Below are 6,727 nucleotides of genomic sequence, written 5' to 3'. Positions count from 1 at the left end.
TTGGTGATGCTTACATCTATTGAAAAAATATATACGAAAATGTAGTCTCGTCTGTCCACAATGAAAGTAAGAATCAAACATTTTATTAGTCTTTCTCATTTGCTATGCAAATCACGCTAATTGACTTTTTGGTAAATTTTAAAATTTAATATTATAGGAAAATAAGACGTAAAAATGATTTTAACATTTATACAAAAAATCATCCTTTTTAGAATTTTAAAACTAAAAAATATAAAAATGATTCTCTCTTTTTATAACTAAATGCCAAAATAATTCTTATGCCCTTAGTTTTTTATTTTTTATACTTGAATTTGGATTTTCAGACATCATTAAATTCTTTCGGAATTGATACTAGTACTGATAGAAAAAAACTTACTAATTTTTTTAATGTTTATTCTATAAAAAAGTTTTATTTTATGCATACATTTTAAAATTAATAAGCACAAATACATTGTATTTTTCGTTTAAAATTACCTAGCTCTTTATAAAAGTGATTTAGTCTATGTTTTTTTTTAATTATTAGCTTATCAAATATACTAAAGCAAAGTCTGTTGAACAGTTGTTGATATTAAAACATGTAATACGATATGAAATTATTTAAATAAAACACATTATGATTTTATATTTATTAATTTAAATTATATGTTTTGGTGTAATTATAATGTTAGAGATGTGCCACGCATTCCAATGTCGTCGTATATTTGGTCTAAAAATATTTATTTTTGTCATTATTTAAAAATTAAAAGTTACAGTGATAGTACAAAAAGTTCATTATTAGGTATAATAACTTTTATATACAAATATATCAATGAAGTTTTATGTTTTGCTTTATATTTGCTGTATATAATTCAATACGATTTACATCATCAACTTTAAATATAATAATTTAACTGTTTTAATTGTGGAATATTTTAATTATAATCTGTATTACTTATATTGAATACTGGTACTTTTATTTACAGTAAGGAACTCTAATAATTAATTTCGTTAAGATTTACTTACGTTTCTAATTTTGTCGTTTGAAAAATATTTTCTGCTAGAAAAATAAGTATTAAAACATATTAAAATAATGAAAACTTTAATTTACATAATATTAATGTAGAATTTTGTTAAATTGTATATTTAATTGGAAATTTTATTTTTAATTTACAGATGACATGAAGATGTTCTCGGAAGAGACTATTAATCAGGAAATTTTGAAAATATGCTGTGTTTCCAATCAGTTAATATCATTTAAATTATATAAAATATAATTATAAACTTGTTATATAGCGTTTTATTAAATATTTTACAAATAATATAAAACTAAAAGTTACAGATTATCTTATCAGATGTATATATTGTTAGCTCTGGATGTAAAATATCTTTTTTCTGTATTTTTCTCTTATAAGAAAAACATCTTTTATATAAAATTGAAATTACTTAGATCTTCGATTATTTCTTAGTAAATTTATTCTCATTTTTAATATATGTATGTATGGAAAATGTTTTCATTTTTTATTTAAGATATTTTTATTTTTGGTTTATTACTCAACATGAATACCATTGTTCAAGTCGGCTTACATATAAAATTGTTTATGTTATTTCGCTTGTTAATAAAGTGAGCGGATAGAAAAAGTTGTATTTACTTATATTTTTAATTACAGGAGCATCATTTTGCAAATTAGTGCTTAAATTATATATATATAGAATTTTCTATACATTCGTTTACCAGAAGCATATAAATTTTGATAAATAATTATATTACGATGAAAACAAATTACAAAATATTAATTCATCGTAGAAATAATTTTTCTAACTTTTTTATTAGGTGACATCAAATATCAAGAAAATTAAAAAAATTATTTTATGATATCGTATACAGATAATATAATCTTTATTTTTGCAATGTAATTATATTTTAATTCATAATAAAACAAGTATTAAAATTGCCGTAAATGAAATATATAAGTCATATTCTTTGTATTACAAAACGTGTTTTTCGTAATTTGTCCTGTTTGTTTATACGACGACGATGAAAATTTTCAATTTTCTTTAGTTACTTATCATAGATTTATGTTTTATATAATATCTTATATAAATTTACACGTAGATAATTATTTAACATCGTTATTAAAATAACATATTAAAACATATATATCGTATAAATAACATAAAATACATGATTGCGGTTTGCGAATAACGATATTAAATACTTTTCTACGCGTTTATTCTTCATCATTGCCCAAGTAACTATCGAAAATGAATTTTTCCTGTTAATATTTTAGACAAATAAACTTATACACTATATTTTTTGAGAATTTGTAATTTTTTTTAACTAAATATATTTAAAAACATATGTACCTTTCGGAAACTTTCTTCAAATGTTTTATTTTCAATTTTTATTCTCACGTAAAAGAACTGTTCAAATATATTCTTAGGATAAAATGTGTATTTAGGTAAAATGAGCGAATTAATACATAGATCTTGTCTTGAAGTGTTTATCACTCAGAACAGTTGTGCTATTTTGAAAATTTAAATATATTAAAACTGTGTTGAGTTTATTTCACAATATATTTATTTCTTTTACTAGAATATATATATTAATCAATGTTCTTTGTGGTTGTTGTTTTTGTGTTGTGTTGTGTGTAATTTAGTTTTGTTGTTGCAGAGATCCAACTTTACTCGACCGATTGGATGGATGGATTCTTAAGCTCTGTTTGCGGACGAAGGAGAACATCTACTCTATATTTAACGCAGCAACGAAGGCGACCTGTCTGTCCTTATTGTTTGAAATCTTTTTACGATAAAAGTACTTTAAATAGGCATATGGCATCCATGGCTTGCCGAGCCATGCATCTTTGTTAAATCCGTTTTTATAAACCAAAGAACTTGTTATTGCAATGTAGAAAAATGTGCCAAATCTTTACTTTATAGTATCAATGTATGTAAATTGAATGTTTTGATTATGCATGTAGTCTTACTTTTACATTTTCTTAATTTAATGAATTTTAGTGTCCAATCAAAGATTTTGCCTATTATTACTTCCATACGCGTTCTATTGTTTATTTGTAAACAGTTTTCAAATTGCAAATGTTGTGTATCTAGGTGAAATAAAATTTACATGAACAATTAATTATATGTCATTCCTTTAATTAGAACTTTATTCATGTGGTAGATATAGATTCATTATTATTTCTAATGAAGAAAATTTTTAAAAAATATTGTGTTTTATTTTTTAGCGATTATTTACGTAACTCTTTCTTAGTAAACTACATTTTACAAGAAAAGAAAAACAATACGCTTTCGTATGTTTTTATGAAGTTAACATGGTTAATGTTTTTCTTGTTGTATATTCGAATTCAAACTCGGATAGAAACAAGTTCGTGGGCCACAAAACAGGAACTTTATTNTCACGGAAAGTGGTGGTAGCGATAATGATGAAGGAAGAAAAAATATTTACTGAATAAATAAAATAAAATTTATTATTACACTGTACATGTATGGATGAAGAAAGAAGTTTTTTTTTGCGTTTAATAAACCGTGTTTCAAAAATTTGGAAGAGAGAAACAATGCTTTTAATTCTGTTTCAGATGCAACTGCAGTAGGCCTATATACACTACAAATTCGTTATCAATTTAATTTTTAACAAAAATGGTAAAAAAGCAATTATATTGCAAAAATTTATATTTTTAACTAATGTAGAGGATTATAAATAATTTCAAATGATTTGTACAATAGTATCAATCATTGGAGAAAGCATCAAACAAAATCATTTATATATTAATTAGCTTGTTTATGTCTAAATTAAAGCTCATTTGATTCCAAAATAATTAGAGACTCAATTCAAGATGTTCCACACAGTTGGACTATGTCTACGCGGAAGAACGTGGAAAACCATGTTTTTCTTGAAGAAAGAATAATAGATAGATAATAGAATATTCTTAGTTTTTAGGGATTGAACTAATTGAAAGCATTCTAAATTTATTGATTAGCATATAAATGATAGAGGTATTTTCGAGTGCACGTCTCTGCATGGCTTTGAATGCTGAAGTCCATGCAGGGCTATCGAAGAAGCTTCCATAGTCTCCCATCTTTCTTTTGATGACGACCAATCACTTTTCCTTTGAGTATTTGACTGGAAAGAAACAAAACATTATGTACTAACTTTGACAGATGCTATACGACTTTGTAATTCAAATTGGGACACTTATATTACACCCTCTATAGCAGCTTTACAATCACTAAACGTTAAAAGTTCCTGTGACGTCGGATGTTTATTCCGACGAAATTTTTAAACAATTTGCATATGTATAGGCTGAGAAGAACCTGTAAATAAATGTCGACACCGCCATTGTTAATTTCGTTGGTGTGATTGTAAATGTTTATTCAATTGCCATAACACAATTAACACTAGAGTTCAGAAGATTAATATTTGGTCTTCAATACTGTATAAATGGTTTCAAAATAAGATATAAAAGGTATTTGATTTGAGTCGTATTTAACATTACTATAAATGCACAACAAAACAAAAATATAAAATAGAATATACAGATAATTTAAGTAATGTTTTTAAAATTTAATGATAAATTATTTCTAAAGAAATGAAACAACAAAATTAATGTTGGTCTACAAAATTTTATTTTTACACATGCTATCTGACGCGTTAATTTTTTCAAAATTAATTAAAAATTAATTTTGAAAAAATTAATTTTTCAAAATTAATTTTTTTAAATTAAACATTAATTTTTTTTCAAAATTAATGTTTCAGGATTTGTGTCGGGAATATTTTAAAAATATTCCAATTTTAATTTTTCCTCTCTGACAAAAGTAATAATTGAAATGCTTTTCTTCATTTATTTATTCACTTTAATAAGCTACTGTAGCATTGATAGTATTTTTTAAGTAGTGACTATAATCAAAACTTTATAATCGTCCGCATATGAATATTTGAAAATTCCAACTAAATGTTTATAGTATGGAACAGCAGTTACCACTCTAAGATACTTTAAAGGATAGAATGTAATGTTTAGTCCTAATATCAGATTATTACTACAAGAAGTTGAAGTAAAGATCAGTCAAGAATTGAAATATTATTTGACAAAATAATTCATTTTCATGTCTAGACAAAGTTTTACACAGAACAGTAATTTGTTGCTTGCTTAATGTTTGCTACACTATTAAATGCACATTTTCCTTTTGCTCGTAGAATTATAATATTTGTTCGTAAAGAAATAAAGAATTATTTTTCTATACAAATGATAAAATTTCACAGACTTAAGGAGAATCGAGTAAAATGACTCTGATAAATTAGTTAGCAGAATTTAACTTATTAATTTGCGAATCGGAAATACTTAAATGTATTGTACAGTTATCTTCTCCCAAATAAATGCAGTAAAACTTCGATATCGGCCTAAGTGTATAAATGTATATATATAAATCATCGCCCTCACATAACGTCGATGAATACTTATGAACTATCATCTTATAAATATTAGAGAAGTCTTCAATATCTGTGAATAAGTAATAGTTCCGTTTTTCATTGCGATGACATTATTATCGCCAAACAACTTGACATTTTAGTCTCAAACTCAAATTTGTGTGCAGACCTCATTATCATAGCCGATATAATTGTTATTGTTCGTTATGCTTCGGTTTTAGCACCACAGTCGCTTTAGTCTTATTTTCAGAGCTGGTGGTGCTAAATTCAAGTTTGACGTTATTTTTGTTTGGATGAAATGTTTCCTTTGGGATGAAATTCGTTTATGAAATTTTAATTTATATAGATACCTTTTCCAATTTTTATTATGTGAATTTTATGGATAGTTATTCGGTGTTGAAAGTTTAAATAAAGTCTTAGTCTGTCTATTCATTTCAAATTTTAAAAAAACTATATGAAATAATATAAAGTTTTTAAAATTTAAAATGGATTTTGGATTTTATATGCGAGTACTACGTTATACAGTTTTCTAAGTTATATGAAATATTTCATGAAATCATCAGCTTTTAAAAAATTCTTATTTTATAAATTTATCTAAATGTTATAAGACCGAAAATGCCTCATATAAACTTCAACTTGCAAAAATTTAAATAAATCGATTTTTAATCGAATTTTTAAAGAAAATTTTATCATCCAGCGAAATTTTTAGAATTTTTAAATGATTTTAATATTGTTTTGTAATATAGATTATGATAATCTCAGATAAATATCATAGTCATTACTTTAAACATGATAATTACTTCTTTAAAATCTTAATAAAAACTTTTAATTATATAAAAATTATTTTTTTTTGTTTTCTGTAAGAGAAAAGTTTTAATTTTAAATCATGCATTTGTATTTAATCTAGTTTAGTTTTTTTAATATGGAAAGAAAAGAACGTTAATGGAATGATTTTTAAATTTATTAATTAACTTAAAATTTATTAATATTGTGTTGTAATTTGAAAGGTATTTGGATTTTTTCTTCATAAACTGCTGTGTGTATACACAGAAGTATATGAAGAAAGCTTTCATTATACAGGCTTTTATTGTAATTTTCTTTAAATTATTAATCGTCATAAAATAAATTACGGCACACCAAAAATAGATTGGTATTAAGTTATATAGGGACAGTTCTTTTACATCAACTTTTATAATCAGAAGTAAAAATTCACATTAAATTTAGTTTTTAATGAAAGAACTGAATGAATAGGAAGAGAGTAAAAAATTTAACCAATACTAATATTTTAATTTATATTTATATATAAAT

At 24.1% G+C, this 6,727-nt stretch overlaps 1 protein-coding gene and 1 long non-coding RNA gene across 4 annotated transcripts in view; both read left to right on the top strand.

Annotated features, from left to right (window-relative positions):
* LOC111628282 overlaps positions 1 to 2,786 on the top strand; it is a 136,753-nt gene extending 133,967 nt beyond the window's left edge. For both annotated transcript variants that reach the window (XR_002757150.1, XR_002757151.1), the window contains exons 5-6: positions 1,153 to 1,222; positions 2,651 to 2,786. This is a non-coding gene — a long non-coding RNA (uncharacterized LOC111628282). The remainder of the gene's footprint in view (positions 1 to 1,152; positions 1,223 to 2,650) is intronic.
* The window catches only part of LOC111628280 (zinc finger protein 79-like), a 367,779-nt gene that overhangs the window by 252,881 nt on the left and 108,171 nt on the right, over positions 1 to 6,727 (top strand). The window lies entirely within an intron of this gene.

Source organism: Centruroides sculpturatus, unplaced genomic scaffold (genome assembly GCF_000671375.1).
Source record: "Centruroides sculpturatus isolate CEXI.00-Female unplaced genomic scaffold, Cexi_2.0 scaffold544, whole genome shotgun sequence".
In the NCBI taxonomy this organism is placed as follows: Eukaryota; Metazoa; Arthropoda; class Arachnida; order Scorpiones; family Buthidae; genus Centruroides; species Centruroides sculpturatus.
Note: the sequence above shows the minus strand (reverse complement) of the source record. Positions and strands in the feature narration are given on the sequence as shown.